The sequence below is a fragment of the Taudactylus pleione genome, unplaced genomic scaffold (assembly GCF_031769625.1).
Source record: "Taudactylus pleione unplaced genomic scaffold, aTauple2 ptg000129l, whole genome shotgun sequence".
Classification (NCBI taxonomy): Eukaryota; Metazoa; Chordata; class Amphibia; order Anura; family Myobatrachidae; genus Taudactylus; species Taudactylus pleione.
In genome coordinates this window covers 21,692,859-21,720,276 of record NW_028284531.1, presented here as the reverse complement: position 1 = coordinate 21,720,276, position 27,418 = coordinate 21,692,859, and the positions used below count along the sequence as shown (strand labels likewise).

General features: G+C 39.3%; 1 long non-coding RNA gene across 1 annotated transcript in view; it reads right to left on the bottom strand.

The window, feature by feature from the left end:
- The window catches only part of LOC148523718 (uncharacterized), a 56,758-nt gene extending 32,078 nt beyond the window's left edge, over positions 1–24,680 (bottom strand). The window contains exons 1-6 of the long non-coding RNA XR_015878438.1: positions 24,464–24,680; positions 20,047–20,272; positions 15,693–15,750; positions 14,186–14,275; positions 10,324–10,601; positions 5,408–5,481 (exon numbers count right to left, since the gene is read on the bottom strand). This is a non-coding gene — a long non-coding RNA (uncharacterized LOC148523718). The remainder of the gene's footprint in view (positions 1–5,407; positions 5,482–10,323; positions 10,602–14,185; positions 14,276–15,692; positions 15,751–20,046; positions 20,273–24,463) is intronic.
- Between the last annotated feature and the right edge of the window lie 2,738 nt (positions 24,681–27,418).

Here is a 27,418-nt window from a genome sequence, read left to right as displayed (position 1 = left end):
GCACAATTGTAACTAGGAGATATCAGTGATATCTCCTGCGTTACATGTTTGATGAATGGGGTTGATACTTAATTTCCACAAAAATAGGTGATAATCTTAATTTTCACCTACTTTTGTAGAAATTAAGTGATGATGAATAGACCCTATAGTCATTATTATAAGGTGTAATAAAGAGGTAAAACGGGAAAATAAACAGCTATTAAAATGATCTCACTTATCCCACATGATGATTTACTGGCTACCGAAGAATCCTTCAATGGCAAATACTGTACTTTACATGTATTCCTTTCACTATAAAGGGGGGATAACACAATGCTAGAGGGTATTGCCATGCATTATTGCCATGTTTGGTCTATCTGTCCATTCTGTTAGAGTACTTTCCTGGACAGGGCCGTAGAGAGCTTTGCCGGGCCCAAGTACAGAGGGGGGCGTGGCCTAATTGCGGGAAGCATGGCCACGCCCCCTTGAACAAAAACAAATAACAATAAACACTCGTTGTGAGCCCCTCAGCCCGGTGCAAAGCCAGGGGAGGGCGCAATCAGTGTGATCGCTCCCCCCACAGGCATAGGAGACTGCTGTGGCTCAGCAGCCACGAGCAGTTTCCCACTGCAGCTCAGCACACGCTGTGTGCTGGGCTGCTGTGTGGGAGAGAGAAGGGAGTACCCGCCCCCCCCCCCCTCTCGGCACCCCTGTTCATGGCTAAACTGCAGCACAGAGGAAAAGTATAGAAACTACTCAATAAGTAGAGATAATGTGGCTATATAAATATGTTCTACTATTTTTATGACATTGACCATATGTGTTCAATATGTAAGTAATTTTGACTGCTGAGATGGCTTACAAGCCATTTTTGTATTCACTGACATATCCAAGGTCTCAAAATGCATTTTGTCTTGATATCCCTCAAGGACTGTCTTTTCTACAATTCAATTTCTCTATTAAAACATTCAAGAAAAAAGCCACTTCAACGAACTATGGACCAGAAACATTGCCACCAATAGAAAAGTAGATACATTTTATGTGGTTGGATCAAAACAAAAAATTAAACTGACAACTTTTTGTTGAACATCAGAATAGAACCAAAGGCACAGTAAGGATTCACTGACAGCACTGTGCATTGCACACCTCAACATGTTCTGTCAGGGTATCATACGCGTCATTCATGGTTCTCCCATTGGACTTGCAAGGCTGAAGCACAGAGGTGCACTCTGTATCCTAATGTTAATGCTGTCATTCTTTGTGACTTCATCGCTTGTAAAACTCTTAAGGGAATGTTTAAGTGTGATCGCCCATCAAAAGCATTGTAACTGTGAAAATCTAAGTTTATGTAGTCAGTAGAAAATAACTCAATCCGTAATTGAATTATTGCACAGTCATCTATATCCTGTAAATTCCTTCTCAACATTTCAAATATGTTGGTCGGAACTGTTCAAAATACTGGAATACTGTTTGGCAAAATGCAGACTGGTCTACCCAATCCTTGGCCATTTTCTTTATAACATTAGATCAACTGGCCAGGTAATCTCTTTGAGGTTAATTTAGCAGTAATTAAAGCTGTAATGATAATAATGGGACATTATTATGACTGTATATAATATATTCACAATATTCTTCCCAATAATAATTGGGCTATATTTACTAAGGATTTGTTTGTCAACATATATCCAGAACTTCTGATGATCGCTTTTGGCATTTCCCCATTATCTCCTTAACTTAGAGCCCTTTAGCTGCTGGATTGGTTCTCGCCTGCTACGGACAGACTGAGCAGCACAAAAGGGAGAAAAACAGGGGGGGCACCAAGCAGATGAGTTTATTAAAACAAATAATCAATTTTTTAATGGATTGTAAGCATGCGAGCAGGGCCTTCTTACCTTTGTCTGTATGTTATTACCCAGTCTTGTTTTGTTCCCAATTGTACAGCACAACTGAATATGCTGGCGCTCTATAAGTAACTGATAATAATCATTTTGTTTCACACTGTTACAAGTAGCCATTTTGGCTGCAAGAAATAGAGAGGAATACACTAAAAAACACTAGTAAACAAACTTTACTGTGATGACTGTGAATTAATGGTACAGTAATCACATGTTTGGGAGCCGTTCCCATTGTAGGCGAGTGGGAAGGGTTTAATGGATGTCTTTATGGGATTTTGCTGGCCACAACTTTATTTTAAAGCTATATATAACTTTAGGATAATTAAAGTTATGCCCAAAATGATTTCTAAAAATATTTTATTTATATCATAAACTAACTGTATTTTCCTGTGCATTTTTAAAAGAGTAGGCTGAAATTATCTCTAGCTCTTTATTGTGTGTTGCCCTTCTGTTTAATGTGGTCTAAATAAGTGGCATTTTGTGTCTGGCATTAATCTCCTGTTACAAACCAATTAGATCCAGATCAGAGAAAACCGTTACTAGTGACACCCACAGCAAAGCCTGAGAGCAGTTAAATGTAACATGCATTTCACTATGGGTTTCATTATTAAATGGCAAGCTGCATAGTCAGGCCTTGAATAAAAGGGGGATGGTCTGTCTGATAACCAAGAGCCGCATGAATGAAGAATCTGGGTGGGGGTTATTCTATGGAGTGGAGATACAAAATGAATCCACTCTAATCATTCTGACAGTAGCTCAATGGCAAGATTGTGTTCCATGAAATCAGATAGCAACTGAATGGGATCCATGGCATCTCTGTCAGTGAATCAAACTCACAGGGTTTATTTACTGAGATCAGAAAACTGTCTCAGGGCATCCTTTACTAAAAGTGTAGCTCAGTGGATTAGTGTTCACTTCTGAAGCCCAATTACCTTAGTGGAAAAGTTTTTAAAAATATATCTGAAAAAAAAATCCAACCAGTTTGGGTGTATACAGATCCACTGAGCTTGGGTAAAATTTGAGTAAATCATCCTCTCATATATATTGTGAGCCATCCCCTATAAAAGACAAAAATGAAAACTGCAGTCCATTCCAAATCTGGTTGCTCACACTGCTGCTGGGGATGCTCTAAGTGCATACAGCGGGTCTCCAGGGCTGTCGAGAGCTAACGAGGGCCCGGGTACTGAATTTTGGAGGCGTGACCATATCCCTTCCCCAAAAAATAGGAAAATGCTATGCATCCCCCCTCTCCCTCTGTATGCCCTTGTGGATCTCATTTATGTCTCTACACCAGGGGTCTTCAAACTTGGCCCTCCAGCTGCTGTGGAACTACACATCCCAGCATGCATTGCCACCTTTTTGATATAACAGCATGCTAAAACTATGTGCAGTGCATGCTGGGATGTGTAGTTCCACAGCATCTGGAGGGCCAAGTTTGAAGACCCCTGCTCTACACTTTTAGTGTTGAACACAAGTTGGCTGTAATTGCTCACTCATTATGGAACTAAGGGGTCTATTTACTAAGCAGTGTTAGGAGACAGAGTGAAAAGTGATAAGAAAGTGATAAGGTGCCAGCCAATCAGCTCCCAACTGTCATTTTTCAAACACAGCCTGTGAGATGACACTTGGGAGCTGATTGGCTGGCACCTTATCACTTTCTTATCACTTTTCACTCTGTCTCCTAACACTGCTTAGTAAATAGACCCTTAAATGTACATATCTGCCCATATGCAGAGTTGTACACATCTCTATGGTTAGACCACCCCTATCTGTATGCTTGATATCATAGCCGTCATCATTATCAGTGCATTCTTGCTCCAGCCCTATCCTCGATGCAAGAGATTAGTCTCAAATGAGGTGTAAATACACGTATGTACAACCCTGCAAAGCCCACAATTCCGTCAACAAGCCCTCTCTGAACTTAGCCTATGTGAGAATGCCCCATTGAAGTCCAGTTACAGCCCTTAAGTGTAAAGTAGAAAGATGTCTGAGATGTGTATGACTTGCATCACTCAAAGTTGTGTATATTTAGTTCCAGACCACACGCAGTAAAAAACACACACGACAGCTGAGCAGATGGACTTGCCTTCCACTCTGCATTAGCCACTCAGAATCTAAAAGGACTCTAGATGTAAACAAGATCCAGCGTTCACCCCCAAACCTAAAACATGTTCTCAGTAGGTTACATTTTTATTTTGATTTAAACTGTCCTTCTAAAAAAGCAAAATGTTTGCTTGCCTTATTTTCGGGAGGAAGCTCTGTGCTGAGTAACTGAGTTGGGACAGTGGTTGGATACACAATGCCTGGTATTACATAGGATCAGAGAGCTGATGAGTCTTGCGCACAGTAGGCACTACAGTACTAGCTGAATACTACAGCAAATACCAAAAATACCAGTTATTTCATATAGCATTAGGACAATGCCTTTTAGGGACTGTGATAAAGTCAATGAAACACATAGAGGTGTTCTCCATTTCTCACATATTTAAACTTGGCATGACCCTATGAATGTATGCTTTACATTGGTATAGTGCTAGATTGTTCTCTAGAGCCCAGTGGGTACTAAGGGGTCCGAATTAACTAATTTTTATGTGTTATTTAATGACAAATGGTGGGTGGCTCAAACTAGAATGTTGCCTATTTCCCTATGGCAGAGGTTCCCAAACTCTGCCATTACAACCCATGTTATAAGGATATCCATGCTTGAGCACAGGTGACTTAGTTATTACCTCACTCACTTTGATTTAATCATCTGGACTCAAGCATGCATATCCTTAAAACCTGGACTGTAATTGGGGAGTTTTGGAACGTCTGCCCTATGGGGTCTTAAACAGGCTCTGTAATGTTTATATTCATTATCTTACGTATTGCAATTGTATTTTAAATATCTTTATAGAAAGAGCCATTTGGTAGATCTGACAATGTTATGCCTCAATTTCTATTATGCTTTCCAGTTACTGTCTGGCTGTGGATCATGGGAATAATAGTTTGACAATAGCTTGAGATGCTCGTGTTATATGGCTCTGATTTATTTAAGGCTGTTCTCATAGGACTCTTAGCAGACCAATGCTCACAGAATATGACTCTGATTGCCAGTACATGACACTCATCATTGCACAGTAGATGAAGCCATGATGTGGGTTAATTCAATATTTATTAGAATGTGGATTGTTAATTAACAAAGAGCACAGATATCACAGACACGATGAGGCACTCAGTTATGTCAGTAGTTCCTAGTGATTCAATAGGCAGAATTTTAGTCCAGCCCACAAAATGGCTGCCTTCGTGATGTATAAATGAAAGAAACACTTTTACGTGTCAGTGCACAAACATATAACTTGGATAATAAGTTTCATAGCCACTGGATTAGTCATCAATAAATGATGGCATTGAAACAATTTCCGCTCCTGCCTGGTACGCCAGGGGTTAAAGTGTAGCTGTGCAGTGTTGTTAGATGTTACACCAGACAATCATCTATATTTGCTGATAGTAATAAAGGTAAGAAGTATTAAAAACACAAAAGAGCAATATACCTGAAGGTTGTCTCTTACAAATGAGGTCAGCCATTGCAGTACAGGGAGCTGTGACCCTGTGATCTCCTCTTCACCTGCAGAATGGGGAATTCACAATTAGTGGGAAAACTGTATCGGTGCCACACAGGAAATGTACATAATGTTAATGTGAATTGTCAGAGAGCACTTAGGAGTCTATTTACTAAGCAGTATTAGGAGACATAATGAAAAGTGATAAGGTGCCAGCCAATCAGCTCCCAACTGTAATTTTTCAAACAGCCTGTGAGATGACAGTTAGGAGCTGATTGTCTGGCACCTTATCACTTTTCATTATGTCTCCTAACACTGCTTAGTAAATAGACCCCTTAGTCTTCTGCATGTTGCTTATTAAGTAAATCACACTGTGCATGCACACACACACATATTACAAAACAGGAGCAATGTATAAATAGCACAAAAGCTGCAAAGCTGATATGGTGTAACTGGTCTGCATTGGTCACATTGCAACTCATTATACTCCACCGAACCCAAACTTGCATTGTAAGATGACTTTTTGTATCACAGGAGCTTAATTTGATGAATGGAACTAGGAATATTATGAAATAGATAGTAAGGGGTATATTTATTAAAGGATGGGCTTTTAGAAGTGGAGGTATTGCCATAGCAACCAGGGGCGTAGAGAGCCACGCGGGGCCCCGGTAAAGAGGGGGCGTGGCCTAATTTCAGAAGGCGTGGCCACGCCCCCTTGAAAATAAAAGAAAAGTTTTGCAGCGCCGGGGAGGGGGCGCTGTGAGCCCCTCAGCCCGGTGCAAAGCCAGTGGGGGGCGCGATCAGTGTGATCGCGCCCCCCTTCAGGCATAGGAGATTGCTGCGGCTGCTACTTAGCAGCCGCAAGCAATCTCCCGCTGCAGCCCAGCACACGCTGTGTGCTGGGCTGCTGCAGAGGGAGGGAGGGAGGGAGGAAATGAGGGGGGGCGGCGCCAGACCCGGGCCAACCCCAGGGCCCCTCTGGAAGCCCGGGTAAACTGTACCCGCCCCCCCCCCCCTCTTGGCACCCCTGATAGCAACCAACCAGATTCTAGCTATTATCTTCTAGATGGTGCTAGATAAATGATAAGCAGAATCCGATTGCTATGGCCAACATCAGAGCCGTAACTAGACTTTTTGGTGCCCTGTGCCAGAAAGAGCATTGGCACCCCCCCTATTTTTTAGATAGGGCGATAACACACCTAAAAAAGGACCATGGCCTCATGGGGAAGGACCAGGGAAGAGATAGGGGAGGCCAGGAGATACTGGGGATAAAATAAGAGGAAGCTACATCTGAGAATGATAAATAAACAGAAAATGGACCGGCCCAAACAGCACCCCCTGTCCTGCGGTGCCCTGTGCCATGGCACAGGTCGCACTACCCTACTTACTGCCCTGGGCAACATCTCCATTTCTATAAACCCGCACTTTAGTAAATAAACCCCTGAGTGTGGGCACATACTAGGACAATATTGGGACGATTTGTCATACTGGAACGACAAATCATCTACATTGTCTAGTGTGTACCCTAAATTGCACACAGCCGCGGATGTCAAACGAGATCGTTTGATTGACTGTGCTGCACGGTCAATCAAACAAAATAGTGTGTGCGGCAGTGCATTCTAATGAAGGACGGAACGAGGTATCTCTCTGTCGTTCATTAAATCGTCTAGTGTGTACCGGCTATCTGTGATGGCCTGTGGAGAAGGGAAATCGCCCCGACCAGCTGCATAATTGCCGATCTTCCTAGTGTTTACCCACCCTACGATTTTCAAGCTTATGCACTTGTTTCACTCCCAAAATTACTACAACAAGACTGTGGGGCTGATTCAGACCCACTCGCATGCGCTATGCACTCGCACGCGGGTCGATGTTTGCCCCCTGCGCATGTGCCGCCACCAGCGTATGCGCGAGACCCGGTCAGCGACGGGTCTCACACCAAAACGGGCCGGCTGTCGATTGTGATTGACAGCGCGCCCCATTTTGGAGGCGGGCAGGGGGGGTGGCTACACAAACGGAGGCGTTCCCAAAGGAACGCCTACTGTTTGTAGGAGGCACCACTGACATCACAAGTGATGTCAGTGGTGAGCTTCCTGCTCGCGACCATCACGACCGTCACCCACAGCTTAGCGAGCGGCCAGGAGGCCGGCTCCATTACAAAAAAAAAAAACGCCCTCATTCAGAGCGAGCGCTCTGAAAGAGCGTCCGGCTCTGAATCAGGGCCTGTGTTTTACCTTTCAGGGACATTGGATGGGATGTATTAAATGTGAAAATGCACTAAAACCCCCGAAAATTTAATTTTCATGGGTTTTACTGTATTCCCCATATGTATTAAGTATCGGAATGCAATGCATTCCGGAGCTTCGTCCCGGTGGGTAACGCTGCTCAATAGAAGCCTATGGTCTTCTTATCGGGACTCTCCCCCTTGGGAGGGATCCGATTGGAACTCTCCCATCACCACCCATGGACGGCGTCCTTCTGCACATGCACAGAAGGATGCCAGAGGGACCTCTGGGTGTTAAACCCGGGAGTCCCTTTGTCTGGTGCCATCGCTAAGGACAGCTCTTATCAGGAGAGCTGTCCTTTGTGATATTCTTGTTACATTCCGCGGTATGTCCCCAAAGACAGGGGGGATGTACCGCATCGTGGAAGCGATGCTTAGTACATCCCACCCATTGAGAGCTGCTGACCCAGGTCCCTCTAACAAGCCCAGGCCCAGGTAATCAGTTCATGATGTGATCATAACTGGAGATTTAAGATGACGTTTATTTTTTGCAAACCACGGACTTTACAATTACAGTCTACTACAACAAAATGCAGTGATTTAGTACAACATCTCTACAAATGGACCATAGATTTCTATGTAGACATTATACATTAAAATAAGACTACTGGTGCACAATAATGACATTTGCAATTTATGTACAGTATGTTGGAAATTCACGCAATTGGGTAGCGTTTCTGAAACTGAACAAAAGAAACTGTGGGCACTGTTGTTGACATATTGGTGTAATTTTCCATGTTCCAGTACGGTAGAAAGTACACAGAAATGAGATTGCATGGCGTGACTCTGAAATCATACCAGAATTACTGTATTCTAATTATGATTACAACTTAAACTGCTTTGTGTAAAAGCTCTACCCACCCATCATGAGGTTCCACAAAGTGCTATGGAAGATAGTACTGTTATTTACAAGCATGAATCTGCTAGATTACATCACAATAATGTGTATACAGGTGCATACTTACCAACATTTGGCCAGCCCCATCTGGGAGGGGGCTGCCGGGTCGGTGCAACATGGTGGGTGGAGGCAGTTTAGGCAGGGGGAGCGGGGGCGTGCCGACGTGATCGAGTCATTGCGGCCCCGCCCCCCGCTTTATAATGGCGATATTACCAGCATTATAAAGCAGGGGCAGGGCGACGATTACAGGATTCAGCGCGGATCGCGTCATCGCACCCCTGGATCGCCCATGGTCGTGGGGGGCCGGATGCTATTCCGGGGGACTTGCCTACTCTTGCGGGGCGCCGGGAGCGGCACCTGATTTTCGGGAGGCTCCCGGCAGTCCCAAGTGAGTAGGCAAGTATGATACAGGGCCAGATTCAGCATTACAAGGAAATACAAAAGTGGAGGTAACCATATTGCAATGTAAGGGGTGCAAATACACTTTTCATTTTTTTGCATTAAAGGAAAATACTGTGAACAAATACAAAGCTAGAACACACCATTATGAAATTCTAAAAGTCTCTACACAATTAAACCTGCCCCACATACAGTGCAACATGGTTTTGCCAAGGTGCATATTGCTCCTTTTTGTGATGCGCTCCTAACTCTTAGTCATGCCCACAGTGTGACATTTCACCTGCTCTGCTTAGTAGCCCTGTTTGGTCTCTAGCAGTGTGGTTTAGCCGAGCATTCCATTATAGAATGCTTTAGCCGCCTAAATGAAATATACATTAATTACAGATTTCCATTTGCTACTGTACTTAATTCAGTGTACGTACTACATGATTGTGTTTTAAGAAACCAAGAAACTAACCAATGTATAGATTTGAAAAGGCACAAGCATAAAACATGTAACACGAACAAATGAGAGTTAAAATATAATTTATATATATATTTAATCTCTAAAGTAGGTGTGTAAACTAACCTGTGTTGTTCACTTTAATTTTGAATGTTGTATAGTAATTCCCTCATTGTGGCATTATAAATATTGTACTTTAACCCTTCTATGGGGAGTCCTTCATCTAAAATTCCACATCATATGACAAATTCTAAAGAATGACCATAACCCAAATAAGAGTTAAAACACTATTAAGGTTGCAGAGATTAATTGTTTTTATTTAAGATTAAGGTCAAGCTGAAAAAAATTACACAAAACTAACTAATTGCATTTTAATGTAATAATAACATGTATTTTATATTTTAAAATAAAAACAATATGTAGATGGATATATTTGATGCGTTGAAGGGAATTATTTAAATTTTTTAATAGTGTGACAATTGTTCTTTTTTAAACAAAAATCTGTAAAATTCACTATAATACATTTAATAATATAATAAAGTTGCACGCCTGTTTTTACAGATACTAATTATTATACAGATATAATATGGAGTTAGCAAAACAAAATTAATTTCAAATCTGCTTCTAACACATTATTTTTTTACCGCAATACCAAAACCAGCACACACTGCAAGCAAACGGAAGCTATATTAGAACAGTGAATTAAAGAGTATGTTAATTCAATTAATATCAAGGGCAGATTTTCTGCTTCAGAAGGGTGGTGGCAGTCGAAAGTGGGTCATGCCAGCTTCATTTATTGTCCCTTTTTTGTTTCTAATTAGCACAATAAGGAAAAGATCAGCGAGCAGAAAGGGGAGGAGGTTTATACTGGACAGAATTCAACCTACCTTGTGCTAAAGCAGCCATCTTAAATATTCCTTGTTTCCATCAAAATGGCCTCCATCTACAGGGAAGGTCCTGGGATGTGATTAAGCAAGACGACAATGTTGTCCATGGCAATTGCTTCTACTTGACTCTTTCATTATTGATCAATGACAGTACCTCATGGTGATAAAGCTTTTAAACAAATATTCAAATGAACAAGCTGTGAATGTTGTTGATTTCATTACTTGATAAGCAGGAAGCTGCACACTCCGGCAGGACCTGTTTCCTCTTGCCTCTTTCACTGTGCAGGAGACAAAATAAGAACATTTCTAGATGTAACTTGTGTTATATTATACTAACCCTTTACCAATTTATGTGTTCCCTAACATATGTAGACCTCAATAGCAGCAGAAAGGCGTAATTATTAGAAAATTATATGTATTGATTACACATGGTTAAATAACCAAAAAGGCAGTTTCAGTGAACATTATAATATTAATTATTTAAAACATGTACTTTAAATATTTAACAGGTTACTGCACCTTACGTTTTTCCGCATTATGGCTGGCGCAAAAACTTTGCTCTGAGTGTGTTTTTTTTAATAAACATTCCATGAAACACATAAAGAAGTTGCATCACCTCAGAATGTGTCATATCATAGTATTTGCCATGTTCACAATCCTGAGCGATAGAGCAGGACTAACCAGATTTGGAAGCCATTGGTGTAGTTGGTCAGCTTAGCAAATGTTGCAATATTTGGACAAAAAATTCCCTGATTGTAAAGTATAAAGAATACAGCTTGGACTGTTCATAGTTTATATGATAAGTGCAGAGCTTCTTTGACTTATAATAAATATATAATTATTCATATTATTTTTTTTTAAATGTATAAGGTGCCACAAAGTGTACCCAGCACTGTACATGGTAAACATAAAGAACATTTCACAGTAACAGGGTATCAGAGCATAAGTACAATACACAATGGCAAATCATAGCATAAGCAGTGGCGAACCTATGGGTGGTGACATTCAGTGTGGCACCTAGGGTTTCCTTTGTGCACGCGATGCCATGCCCCCGATGTGTGACATTTTGGAGGCGTGACCGCATGTCATGCCCCCATTCTCGTCACTCTGGGAGTATGCCCAGCGGACTGGCAGGGCTGATATTAGGATTTTTGTCACCGGTGCAAAGCAGTAATTTGGTGCCCTTCCTCACCAAAAAAGAGAGCTTGCTTCAGTGCGTGCACTTCCAAAAAGGGTGTGTGGTTATGTGATACAGTAATGCCACACATTATGCAACACTAATACTCTTTATAACACATTATGCCACACAGTAATGTCCCTTATAACATTATGCCACACAGTAATGCCCCATACACATTATGCCACACAGTAACACCACACTGTAATGCCCCTTATAACACATTATGCCACAGTAATGCTCCTTACACATTATGCCACACACTAATGCCCCTTATAACACATTATGCCACAGTAATGCCCCTTAGCCCCTTACTCTTGTGTCCCTCCAACAGCCAGACTCAGAGTCAGTCTGTCTGGCAGGCAGGCTGGCTTAGGCTGCTGTGCATGGGTGTTTGAGGGCTGCTATTGCTCCACTGCCCATTCGCCCCCGCGGTCGCTCCCAGAATGCCATGCGCAACGATGTCACACCTGTCACCGGCATTCTGGGAGACTGGGACTCCAAGCAGCCACTGCCGCACAATAACTGTGCATATTATAATGGCGGCGGGCAGGAGCGGACGGGCACCATCAGATTACATGGCACCTGTGGATAGACTGCAGACATGCCCCCTCAAATCTGGTGCCCCCATCGCCCCCCCCCCCCGTCGCTACCCTGGCTTCGGGAGCTGCTGGGCAGCCCCCAGCCTCTCCAGGCACAGTAGATGACACTTGTCATCCATCACCACTGCAGTACTACTCAGTAACACCATCTGTGGGTGTGACACCAAAATAGCAGAGTTGGATGGTGTTACCCGGTGAGGCTCGCACCCCCCCTAGTGATACCACTGAGCATAAGTGCATAAAATAAGTAGCAAACATTAATATCACACCACAGATTGTGTACGACAGAAGACAGGGGCACAAGTAGGGCAACTCGCTGCAGCTAGCAGACTCATGGGTCTATCTATCTGTCTATCTATCTATATATCTATTTCTCCCTCTCTCCCTCTCTCCCTCTCTATCTATCTATCTATCTATCTGTCTCTATCTCTTTCCCTATCTATCTATCTATCTATCTATCTATCTATCTATCTGTATCTAATTTCTATCTATATGTTTCTATCAGTCTACTATATATGTTTATGTATAAATATATTTCTATATCTATGCTATATATCTACCTACCTGCCGAGTACAGTATGTATCGACCCTTTTTTCCAAATGTTGATGAAAAAGTAATTAAACAGTATTTACTGTAATTAGAGTCACCAATGAGATAATGAAATTCATAATAAGAGCCAGGGCTAACTAGCAGCAGGTAGGTGAGTCATCTCTCAGTGTGCAGTTTATAGCACAATTGTCAGATGCTTTTAAATAAATATAAATACATTGTCATAAATATCAACTAGATTCATAGTAACTGTGAATGTCAACCACCTGAAAAGTATTACTTAATAAAGTTATACTGTAATACCTCAGTTTTTAATATGAAAGGAAAAAAAATAATACATTACACAGCGGTGAATGTAGTTAAGTGAACATCACAGTAATTAACGAAGCATAATATAATCTTAAGAAAGGAGAACTATAGAGTTGGGCATATGTACCATCTCAGGGCTTGGTTAAGGGGCCTTCAATAAATTACATCCTTGAATGAACCCAGCTCCCATGTCAGCAGATGTCTATAGTGCATTGTAAAATCATGTGGCAATGTGAAGGTTAATAATTTGGACACAGAGATAAAGCAGTCAAATAAAATATACCAAAGAAATTCTTATTACAGCAATGACAGTGTGGACTGATTGTGGGAACGCCCCACATGCAAATTGATGCAATTGTTATTAAGATGAGGTCTAACACATGCAGATTTGTTGCATGCATATTCATTTGTCAGCTTCTGAAGACCTGGCCAATTGCTGCTTCTCATTAACCAGACGATGAAGCGTCTTATAAATCACTCTCGGGCTCGGCAAGCCTTGTGGGAAAATGGTTTGCCCTATTGTTGGCAGTATGTGGTATAGCAGAATGCATCGACTGTATGGCTGTGAATTTAATTTAGAACGGATGGCCTTCCCATTACAGCACAATGCTATTTTCCTTGGTGGCACAATAAACAAGAACATCTCGCTACATGCTCTGTTGCGACCCAGATGCTTTATAAATGCTTACGTTTCTTATAAACATAAATCTAACATAAGGAGACTAGACACATTTTTCTGCAAACATTAGTCTAATATTTTCATATGGATTTAGCCCGCTATATTTTTAAAACATATATTTACAATTCCCATCTCAAGATGGTTTACAGGAAAATCACATCATTCAAAAAAATGAATTAGTCCATTTATGGCTATACACCAGAGGATAATGGCTAGAAAACATTAGGCGATGGGTTATGCGCTAGAGGATTAATGCGTTTGGTCACGAATGGGCAAGTCATTTAAACACATTCAAGCCTTTGTTTTTTGTGAGTTATGTCCGTGCCCTTCGAATTGAAAATAAAATGCTTTAAACAAGAGCTGGCACTGTATTCAACATAAAAATACATTCTTAATATATCCCTGAATACAAACCATAAACTCTATTACTTATTCGTTATTCTTCCTAGCAATACAGTGATGACTGTAGTAGCTTTACCTGTAATTATATTTGTATTCTTAGAAAATAAATAGCCAGTGTTGTAACAAAGAAGAATGAGCCTCACCTGCATGCTGGAAGCCATATTGAATTTTAGGCCCGCTTGTTCACTGGCCTCCTGCCATGCAATTTTAATTCACTCTGTGCCCTTGTGAAGCTGCAAAGGTTAAAGAGAAAATGTCATTTATGATACATTCAAGTTCCATTTAGGTAGAACATGCATTATTACAGCAGAGGGATTGCATATCTGTCTTGGGATTTACAGTGCATTGCTTTTGATACATTTTATAATTTGCTGATTGGAAAAAAAAAAAAAAAACAAAGAGGATTTTAACAGTTGTTCTAACAATTCCAATGTTTGTATTAAAGAAAAATAAAGGTTACGGAGCAACAGGGCCCAAAGATGCAAATTATAAATGATCAAAAAGTATTTGAAATAAATTACTTGAAAAAGAAAATCCCAGTAGATGTCTGAAGATCTTAATTCTATGTGTGGAAAACATCAGGGAATTCGAATTTTCTATTCCATTCAAACGATGCAGTGGAGATGTGACCCCACATGACTGATAAAAGTGGTTATTTCAGGTTAATCACACATCAACTGCAAAGCAAGTCAGCTTAAATCTTTACATAAGTAGTAATATGCACTCAGTTATTCATACATACAGCTCTCGAATATTCAGTTCTACCATACACATTCACTTCTATACAGATATTCAGAAATGACCCACACTGTATGTCTGCAATTCACTTTTTTTACCATTATTCTGATGTGATGGACATACATTTACTGTACATGTATGTGCATGAATATATAGATGTATTGCTAATGGTTTGAATTAAGTTTTTTTTTTATCAAGGATTTTTGTTTTTTTCTTTTTCTTGAGCTGTCAATATAAAAATAAAATTTAGCAGACTCCATCAATTTAAGACTGGGTACCCATTTATATACACAAGTAGCATAAAACGCAACGTTGATACCAGTGTATGTGATGCATATGAAGGTAATTTTTCAAGGTAAAATACAGTGATAAAAATATTGAACAAGATAAAATAAGGATGATTTTATAGCTTCCTTTAAAATAATTATTTAAACATAACAGTTGATGTATGTACTAATTGGATACAGAGCAATTATTATACCACCATAAATTATGGGTCAGTTGGCAAACTATACACATGCTTAGCCCAGCTCTATTCCTGGGGCTGACTAGATATTTACATTAATTGTATCTACTTTTTACCTTTGAATTTTCTTTTGACATTTGGGGGTAGATTTACTAAAGCTTCTAACACAGACAAGTGGCGGTGTTGTCCATATCAACCAATCAGACTCTAGCTAGCATTTCTCTACTGTATTTTAGGGAAATGATAGACATAATCTGATTGGTTGCTTTGGTCAATGGCACCACTTGTCTGTTTTAGAAGCGTTATTCATGTAGTTAAATAGGTAAGCGTTTTACAGCAAATGGCAATGGTAGCAAACCAATGGTAACTGATGAGATATGTGTAATGTAAAAACTGGTGGGGAAAACCCAAAATTACAATTTCTAATCCCCTCATCGTTCAGATACCTGTATTTATCAAATCCAAGAACCTTCACAGATGAGTCAAATTTTATTGGTGAATGCTCTAATAGAAAACAGAAATACATTAACTTAAAGAGTTTATTTGCTGTTAAAGCTGTTCAAAACAAAGTAAAGTCATATAAGTGGCAATGTCATTACATTATATATATCATATTTATATAATATTTATTAGTGTACATATATACATACATGTAATATATAGCCCTCTACCCACTTGTGCGTCTCCCTACTTTACTTTCATCTAATACTTACTCACTAGGGCACCTAACACTTATGCTCTGCTGCTTATCTGGGTGTTATGGTCGCTAAAGTAGCAATGTATATTAGCCATGTCCTTGTCCTGCATTGTATTGTATTGTATTGTATTGTACTGTAAGTCACTGGTCACCTATTTGTTTATGTACTTTGTAAGGCGCTGCAGAACACTTGTGGCGCCATATAAATAATAATAATAAATATATAGGAAATCAATAGCATAGTAAGTCATATATGTGACAGTGTCATTACATTATATATATATATATATATATATATATATATCATATTTATATAATATTTACTTGTGTACATATATGCATACATGTAATATATAGGTAATCAATAGCATAGTAAGTCATATATGTGACAATGTCATTACATTATTTATCATATTTATATAATATTTACTTGTGTACATATACACATATATGTACAAATATATGTTGATATGTCATTACTTATAAGGGGGAGATGTACTAAGCCTTGGAGAGTGATAAAGTGGAGAGTGATAAAGTACCAAGAATGGGCTTAGTACAACTCCCCCTATATATCACATTTATATAATATTTACTTACTTTAATACAGGTAATATATAGGTAATCAAAGCAAAGTAAGTCATATATGTGACAAAGTGCTTACATTATATATCATATCATATCATATCATATATATATATATATATATATATATATATATATATATAAAGCACTGGCTGTTGTTTTGCCTTCTCAATCCAGAAGTGCCGCCTGTTATCTTTTTGGTGTATATATTTGTAGCAATGACTACTAAACACAAATATGTGAAAAGTTTAGTTTAATATAACGTATCCCAAGCGAACACTCGGATTATTAACAGTGACATAGCTCTGGATTTGGAACATGTGTGTATTAATCACTGTCTGGTATATTTTCTATTCTCTATTTTTTTTTGTATTATTTTCTCTGTAAATGTAGATATGGTATCCATGGGCACTGGTACAACTAGCATCAGAAACTACATCTCCCATGATTCTCAGCCACTCCAGCAGCTCCTGGAGTGATGCAGACTGGCCATCCTTGAACTAGATAAGGGCCATTTTTATTCACATACTAATTAACACTCCTGGTTTTGCTCTTCATTAATGGATTTCATGGACTCAATGACTTTTGTCAAGATCAGGAAAAGCAGGTGTCAACTGACATTCATCCCAGTGTGTTAACACAAGGGAAGGTGAGAAGGAATCATAAATACCTGTCTTCAGATATGTCATCTGCAGCTTTAGCAAAATGCATTTCCGACGTGACTTTCTATTCTGCAATTTTGGGTGTAATATTTAAATCCAGGCTGCTAAGGAAGACAGCTAAATTTGGAGACCTCTAACAGTTTTAGACAATCTGTTAAACGGAAGTGTCTTAACATGCCTTAAAGGAAATCTCGCAGGAACACAGATATGCTTCCCCTGTACATAACTGTCTGTGCATTTATATATTTTAAGTTGAATATAGAAGTACAATTTTTTTTTATATTTAACAAACACTATACCCCAGAGTATGTGCAATTAATATAAAATGACTTATGCTAGAGCCCAAACTAAATAATGACACCCACATGTGTGTATATATGTATATATATATATATATATATATATACACACACACACACATACACACATGTGGCAAGAACAGGGATATGCAGAGCATGGAACTTGTTTAATGCTGCTGCACGAATATGGTGCCTTATGAATGAGATGGGATAAGCCCTAATGCCTGTGTGTTTACCTTGTGTCTTTTTTTAATACGTAATTTGACTTGGAGTGGTGGATATGGCGTGGGAAAGACCTATTTGGGATTTTCACAAATCAGCTCACTCCTTGAACCAAAACCAATTAGCCTGGGCCAAGGTCCCAGCATTTAAGAAATTGCCCTCTTTTCAAGCCCACAGTTTCAATTGCTGAGAGCAGCTTGGAAGTGAATGAGTATCCCACTTAAAGCTCCCCTTTAGAAGAACTAAGGTTATGGTACACAGGACATCTCTATGAAGCTCAGCATGCTCTGAATGATGTAGTCCACTGACCCAAGACTTCAGTTTGTAACTGCTGAGGTCAATACAAATGGAGGCAAACAAAACTACCACAATCATATAATCAGGTACTGGGACTCTGTAAATGTCTCCTATTCTACAAAGCAGGCTCCCTAATGACGTGGTGCATATGCTGATCTAGAAACCTACTGGAGGTTGGAATCAGGCCCACTGGAAATCATCATGATCTATTTCACTCAAGTGCTCCAGGCTACATAGAAGCTAAGCCAGGCGTTGCACACCGAGACAAAACCAAATCTCGCTGCACCTCTAATGCAGGCCCTGCGTGTGGGTCCCAGCACATCACAGGATTACGCCACTAAAGTTGGATTAGTAACGCTTCTAAATGTGCTTTAATTCCAGTCACTCATGTTCTCAGGCGCCCCGTCTAGCTCAGCTTTACCTGGGAGACAGCTCTGGGCAATGGACTGCCTCTAAGTATATTCCATGTTGTAGCAATTATAGTTATCCACCAAGTCAGTGCCAACACCATGGCTGGCAAGGGTTGTGTTCCAAAGGGCAATTTATCTGTCATGGAGGATCTAATACAAAAGTGACTTTCCATATTTATAGCTGCGGTGTCCTCAATGTACTGATGACCACCACACCGTCCTCCTATGTCAATGATGACATGCAGCAAAAGTTATCAGCTGCCAGGGCTTCTCAATGGTTAACGCATGGGACACTGTACATTTTCATGAACTGTTGGCTTACTGCTATCGGTGTGTGCAAGCTACGGCCGAAGTAGTAGGCAGGGACTTGTAGTTCCACAACAGCTGGAGAGGGGGAGGGGGGGGGGCAGCATATGACGCTACCTGAGATTCTGTTGATTAAGATACAATCACCTGGCACGTGTTCTGCACGGAGACAGTAACCGCCTAGACTAGGAGATTAAACAAAGGACTTTAAATCTGTTTACAAATAAATTCTTCAGATTTGGATCGAGCGGGGTTTACAAGGAGGAGATGGTGTATATTCCCCTATAAAGTTTGTACACTGCTACATTTATTCGTTTCACCCTACACAGCCACAAGAAAACATATCACATGAATCTCGTTTTGCAGCTTTCTATGGGCAAAGGTAGGTGTGTGTGTGTGTGTGTGTGTGTGTGTGTGTGTGTGTGTGTGTGTGTGTGTGTGTGTGTGTGTGTGTGTGTGTGTGTGTGTGTGTGTTAAGCATGTCTTTAGTGTATAATAAAATCGAATTATATGCTACCTCCATAGTCTCCATTGTACCAATTATCATCTAGTGTAAAAAAAAATGTAACTAAATTAATAAAATATGTAATTTATAAATTATAAATATAACTATTCAAATATGTAATATATGAGGACATGTATGGTGATTTTGTATAGCAGGGACGCTGGGTGTAGTCAGAAATCCAGCACAGCTTCCAGTGCATTTTCCTTGATGAACAGACAAAGCATAGTTTGACTACAAATGGCAGCTAAATGTGGCAGAAGAAATTATGGGCGCAGACTATTTTGTGTTGCCATGGAAACTGCATGCAGATTTCACAAATGCTTTTTTATATGTGAAAGATCTTGTAATGGGATTCCCCCTCCCCCAGCTCTCCGAAGCATAGTGTTGTAAAGGAAAACAAATGAATTAAGTGTATGATAAGGCATATTTGGTAAAGGTCCAATCAGATAAAGTTTGTATGCCGAAAAATGCAAAAGTAAGAGAGAGAGAGAGAGAGAGAGAGAGAGAGAGAGTGTGTGTGTGTGTGTGTGTGTGTGTGTGTGTGTGTGTGTGTGTGTGTGTGTGTGTGTGTGTGTGTGTTTCAATCTAGTGCATTATTTTTAATGAGGGAACTGCGTATGTTTGTGTGTCTAAAAGAGGGTGAGCAGTGGAGAAGTCAGAGGTAGGATTGACATAGGTGACGTCAGTCCAGACAATTATTATTTCTCTGGCATAATTTGGGGACGGTAATTTACTAAAAATGCAAGACTTGTATCTGGCTGCAACACAATACAATGGTGGATCTTCACATTACCCCAGATGCAAATGAGGAATAACCTACTTTGGCCGATGAGTTTTTGGAGACCTTGGTTATTATACCATCTGGAAGAGTCTTCATATCTTACACCAATGTGGTCTATGACGTCACGGAAGTTATTCCTACTTTCGGTTATCTAGCTTTATGACGGATGATTTACACTCATACAGCTAGATAACCAAAGATAGAAACAAACTCCCCACCTTTCTTCCATCTTGGATGCCAGGACTTTGCAAAAACCACAAACTGCCTAGAAAACAAGCAAAAATAAGAGAATATATTATAAATCAGTTGGTCATGGTGTTCCATTGTTGCATAATTGTGCATGGAGCCGTTCCTGAGCTCCTGATAGGACCCTGGTCAGTTCCTCTGTATGGGGTGAGCGGACCATAAACTGCTGCACTCAGATGCTAGGAGTCAGTTGGATCTGTCTCTTTACTCAACTTTGGTGTCTCTCAAATAATAATAGGTTGGATGGGACTGTGACATCACCATGGATGGCCAATGGGAATACAGATATTTAAATTGCAAAACCTTCCCTCCCTTTTGCCTAAAGAGCCTGTGTATTAAATGGGCCATTATGCTATGGACTGCGCTAAGTGAGTTGAAGCATACAAAATTTCCCAGAGACATCTGCAATAATTTCCTTCAAGATGCTCTGAATGCAGTGCAATACGAGTATTAGATCCCGAAATAAATAAATATATGTGATATATATATATATATATATATATATATATATATATATATATATATATATATATATATATTGACATAATGATACATATACATGTATTATTTAGAGAAAATATAGCAACTAATTAAATGCTGAGTTATTTGTCTGTAATTAATTGTGTACAAGCATAATTCAGCAGGTGTCTATTAATAGCAATAGTTCATCTAAGTGGGTTGGGCAATTAAAATACAGATCTGTTGTATCAATTCACGAAGTACATGTTGCATCGGATTTCTATTTTTATTCTTAATATTTTGTGCACGAATAAATACTTTAAAACGCTTTAAAATAAACGAATATACATGTTTTCCATGAAAAAAAAACAAGTTTGTGAGTTGTTTATTAAAAAATATAAGAATATACTACATAATTGTCTGAGGAAGGAGGAGGCCCTGAAACGTTGTTCTTTTGTTATTGTGACGTTTATTAATAGACGTTTAAATGTCACCATGTTGTGACAAGAATGAGAAACAAAGATGTATATTCTTATTACTTTTGTTATTCCCTCATTGCATAAGTTATAATATCCAATTATATTAACAAAGATTAATCTAACGTCAAAAGATAAATGAGCATTGTATTTTATATTACACCTGTGTCATGTTAGTGTTTTGTTAATATAAATATATATATATATATATATATATATATAAATTTTTTACAAACACCTTCTTTACCAAAATATAAACATTAAATGGTGATAAAATGTATAGCTTTTAAAATACTTATTGTAATGTTAACTTGATGTAGCTTTATTTTTCCCTATAATAACTATTGGCAGAAATCAAGACATAAGCATCAGAAATATAATTTTGCATTGTGGAGAAAGAAACCATATACATTACATTATACTGGCATCCACTTATTATACAGTTGCTATTCAAATCAGTCTGGCGAAAGAGATTATACAAATTCTATAATACATAGGTATTGGTGTTTATCAAATACATCCAAATACGCTTGATACGTTAAATTGTTTCTTCTTTTATTAGATTTTGGTTTCCTTCACCAATTTCAGTGTTAAAACGGCCTACAGATAAAGTACATATAAATATTCCTTTTTCTAAAAAAAATTCCCTCACTTTTATATGTATTTTTCTTCTTCCTAGCACTAGTAACAAGTCGTACAAATCGTGTGTAATACTTATTTGGAATATGTTACAGCTATAGAAAATTTTGAATGACAGACTGAGAGAAAAGAGAAATAAAAATAACAAAAAAGGGAATGTGATATAATAATATTTATAATAATGAAAAAAAATGTCAGATTTTATTTCCCCCCCAAAAAATAAAAAATTATATATATATATATATATATATATATATATATATATATATATATATATATATACTATATCAGGCATGTGTTGTGTGAAATAGCATTATGCTTGTAAATGCATTTGTTGATATATTATAGTGTGCAACTATGTTATATCTGTAGCTCGCTGGCCATCTCTGGGGTCATGTAGGGTCTCAGGCATTCCTTTATTCCAGTGTTCACTGGCCCAATTAGACATAATGCCCAATTAGACAGCATGGTAATTGAACACATAGTCCAGACACAACGTGTCTACTGTTCATTTAGTGATTGCAGATTAGTGTTTAGATTCAGTATTACTATAAGAAATATAGGTGAAATAAAAATAGAAATTTTAAATAGCGACGGTCATCTTATCAGATGTACCACCACCCTTTTACACGTGGGGACTAGTCCCTTCACTTCGTATCCATACATGGGTCTATAGCATGGCGCTGACCAAGGTCCTGGAAATTAACATTGACTTCAGCAAACTAATCATATTGTTCATATACAATCCATTAAATATCCACTGCAATTGAATATTATTACAGAAGTAGGTTACAGAAGTTCACACTAACCATTTAAAATATTATAACTACTGTTCTCAGATGTCAGACTTTCTCGAGTGTGCAACAATACAAAAAAAGTGGGTAATATAAAATTACAACCTTTCCTTATATTGTGCATTATACCACTTTACCATCGTAATATTAATGAACGTGAATAGCACACTCGCACACACGCACACCGTGTAAATACAAATGTGAAAATGTTCTGTCATTTTAGCTGTTGAAAAGTAGTGACAGGTTAACCACATCTCAACAATGATTGCAATAGTTCTGCAAACGACACAATTATTTGCACATTTGATTCCAATATTCTGCAACAATAGCAATATGGTACCGATTAATAGTTGTGCATTCAGGAGCAATCTGAACATACAGGCCCTGTCTCCAAGGTTTATGTCTGGGATCTCATAACCAGGGTCCATGTCTTAAGTAAGCACAGTACAATAAACACAATATTACTCCATAGAAGTTAAATTATTGGCTAAAGCTGGTAGAAAAGAATAGTTCCACGTTTAATGCTAATGTAGTTTGGAATTTAAAGTGGTAAATGTCTTGCCTATAATTGGGTCTAGCTATTTATAGTCTACCTGTAATAATCCTATATATTTTTGGACTCAGTTGCACGTTGTGCTAATTGCTCTGCCTTTCTCATAATCATCCTCCAATCCTCTCTGTGCACCAGATATTTCTTTATATTGACATTTTTCTATAGAAGAGGTAATTTGTCTGAGTCTTGGAATATATTTATAAAATCAAATTACAATTAACAAACTGGATTATTGTATGTTTACCTTTAAACATCGATTATTATATTACGGGTTTATGGTAAATCTTCTGACCCCCTCATATATATATATATATATATATCTACAATTCTACAAATAAATATCAAATGATGGACATTGTAATACTTAAGTGGACATGTAATAATGTATTATTGTCCCTGAATGTATTCTCTGCTGTATAGAGCATGAGAGAGAGAGTGTGTGTGTGTGTGTGTTGTGTGTGTGTTTTGTGTGTGTGTGTGTGTGTGTGTGTGTGTGTGTGTGTGTGTGTGTGTGTGTGTGTGTGTGTGTGTGTGTGTGTGTGTGTGTGTGTGTGTGTGTGTGTTTGTGTGTGTCCTGTTGAGTGATTGACGTATGAGTACTTATTTTTACACCGTAGACGTCTGAATAATGTCCTGCCAAAAAAAGAAATATTTGCTGTACTTGACTTTAGTATATTAAAGAGACTAATGAGCATAAATCGCCTATTTCATGATAAGACTAGCCCTACCAGGCACTTAGCGATTGTCAATACTGTCACATGTGAAATATTCCAATGATTAAACCGCCCCCACATTGTGTGCTTCACCCCTCTCTCTGTTAGTAATGAACATAATCTATGTGTGTGTGTATGTATATATATATATATATATATATATCCCAGACAAGGGCTTGCGCATTTGCAGATGTGCGGCCTTTAACCCACAGTAATGTCTCATCTTCTACGTAGACAATTTGCTGCCAAGGGAAGGCACAGGAAGAAGCGCCCATTGGCCATGGCCTTGTAAAGCTTCATGAGATCACCTGGTCACAGTGTTACAGAACATATTCCACATTCCACAAACATGTCACCACAGAGATAGAAATCCACTCGTCATATATCGCCATAATCCTTAAATGTGTGGCAAGCGAGCTTCTTCCTTTGCAAATTGCCCCCTGACTAGCCCTCTGGCCTATAACTAGAATGGCAAAGCAAACAAATGCCATTGTTTCTATGAGATTCTGTGCATGTGTCTGGAAGGACCACAGGCACCATCATCCTAGGTCTTGCAGACGTGCTGAATCCACTTACAGGCAGCGTGGGTCTCCAGACCAGCAATGGCTTCATGGAAGGCATAGGCAGACAGGCAGGTTACTGGGATTACTCCTGCAGGCAGAGGATAAAGCAGAGGGGCGATGTGGCTGCTCCGAACAGGTGCCTTGCTCCTTCCTTGTGTATCACCCCCTCAGTGGCAGAGCGCATTCCTCTTCCCTGATCATTCCCTGCAGGCTCTTCTAATCCCAGGGCATGGTACCTGGCCGGGCTCCTGGCGTCCTCGCCGCTTTCCCAGGCTCTGGTCCTATGCCAGGAGCTGTCTGTGGTGGCAGGCTGATCCGCAGTGACGTCGACGCAGCAGCAGCTCACACACTCCAACCATTGCACAGCAGAGGTGGAGGAAGGAGAAGGGGTGGACGTGGCCAGGAAGGAGGGGGAGGCAATGGATGGGAGGCAATGGATGGGAGGGAAAGAGAGAGGGGGAGAGAGGGGGAGAGAGGGGAGAGAGAGAGAGAGAGAGAGAGAGAGAGAGAGAGAGAGAGAGAGAGAGAGAGAGAGAGAGAGAGAGAGAGAGAGAGAGAGAGAGAGAGAGAGAGATGCGGGTATTGGTAGTCTGGCAAATCCTATTCTATACAAACTGATTCTTTAATTAACTCTCTGATGGTATCTCCATTAAATGTCTACAACTAATTAGCCACCAGCACATAACACAAACTAACTATCTCTCTTTCTATATATTTAAACCTAAGTCACTCACTTTGATATAGCCAACTTCTCTCACTTTCACAGCAAAATACACCTAGGTGCTCTCATTTGCAGATCTATGGGATTAGATTTCCTATGGACTGGCACCTATAATTACACGTTCTCAGGAAGCTAATTGCTATTGTTGCATGAAGACATTCCTCCAGAAATGCTATGGGGGCATGGGTGCATGGGTGCATGGGTGCATGGGTGCATGGGCTGCCTATTGTGTGCTGCTGATGTGGTTGTATGGTTTATATTCCAGCAGCAATAACCATCTGCCTCAATACGGCCCCATGATGATTTATATATCCGGGAGTTTTGATCATGCTACACACAAAATAACACAGTAATGTTGTTTTATTAGCCCACATAACTATTCCATATGGAGTATTAGACCTCAGCATTGGAAACAAAACAACAAAAAAACTATAATTATGTTAAACCTGAGCATGTCAATAGATGTATACTGTAAGCAGCACACACATGCATATGAATGTACAATGCAGTTACTGCAGCGAGGGGAGAACGCTTCCTCCAGTTATAATCTGGCAAATCCTTATGTTGTACAATCCCCTGAATCGTACGTTTTGTATACAACAGGATTTCATCGTGTCAATGGTTCTCCTTCCCTTGTAGCCCCAGACATGCCTTCATCTCTCGCAGTTTACAAGCCGCTGTCCAAATGCTGAAAATTAACTCAGATTAACACACCACAAAGATGTCATGCTATCCTGTTAGCTAGGCAATGGCCCTATACACAGCACCTCTGAATTATCCCATTATATTAAACTCTATAGAAAGGGTCTGCGGCGGGGGAGCAGGGGTGCAGAATTCAGGGCAATTTAGAAGTTTCTTTGATGAATTAGAAGAAGAAAGAAAGAAATCCCCTCTCTTGCATCGTGTGATCTGTTGCAGGCTGCCCAGGGCGGGCGGGAGCCGGGGCTCTCTAGTAGCTTCTCAGGCTCAGGAGCCCGGCAGGAGCAGCGGGGGGGTCCCGTCTGCTGAACTTATCAGCGGGATGTGCAATCCATCAAACCGCAGACGGACAGACGGGTAGCCAAGTTCATGAGCAATCCCATTAACCCCTACAAACCCCCAACCCCACCCAGACCATAGTAACAAATTGCTTACTTATGTACGGTAATGGGGAAGGTAGACTGTCAAATATATATATATATATATATATATATATATATATATAAATATATATATATATATATATTCCCAGATGTACTCCGCACCGTCAGGATTTATAAATCTGTTTGATGCCCCTCACTAACATACGGGCCTGCGAGACAATGCAGTCATTTACGATGCTTCGCTGCACTGACGGTATTATTTTTGCTCGCCTGACTATCTAATAAAGCATCCCAAATACACTTTGGTTTACGTGAAAATGTCTTCTTAATTTATTTTCCATATTTCATGAATAGAAAAAAAAATTGTCATTGTCATACTTTCTATTTACCCCAATGTATCCTTGTATGCTAAAAACATTCATCTTGTTATCGACCTCTGTATTCTTTAGGTTACAAATTATGTATATATTACAAACACATTTCTATAGACCCAGGCACTGCCACGTTTACGAATAACTGTACCCAGAAGTTTGTCTGCATGTGTGTGTGTGTGTGTGTGTGTGTATGTATATATAATATATATATATATATATATATATATATATATATATATATACATATATATATATATATAGTACTAAGCGTTTTGTATCTGTGGCGGTGGCTTAAGAAAGGGGGTTGCAAACGTCACCTTACCTTCACCTTAATACACTAAATTTTTTGATAGTCCCTGAGTGCCATCTTCCTTCTGTGCTTATATATATATATATATATATATATATATATATACATATATATATATATGCAAATACATTTATATATCTCTATATACACGTCAGTATGTATTTATTTATTGTATAATAGTTGTTTATTTTGTTCCTGAAATGCTTTATATCACTTAAACAATCAGCGTGTTTTTATCAATAACCTGTATATTTAAAGTAAAATAAATCCCATTTATTAAGTTCCCACTTCAAAGTTTATTTGTCTTAATAATTAATTAATTCACAAGAGCTTTGCAGCCAGACTGACGATCTTTTCATTAAAAAATCCCCGAGTTTCCTATTGAATTATATCTGCTCCATTGCCGTTGAAATAAAGACGCCAAGCAGACTTTTAGCCGAAGTATTTTCTCACCAGCCTAAAGAGAAGTGCGCTCTTTTTC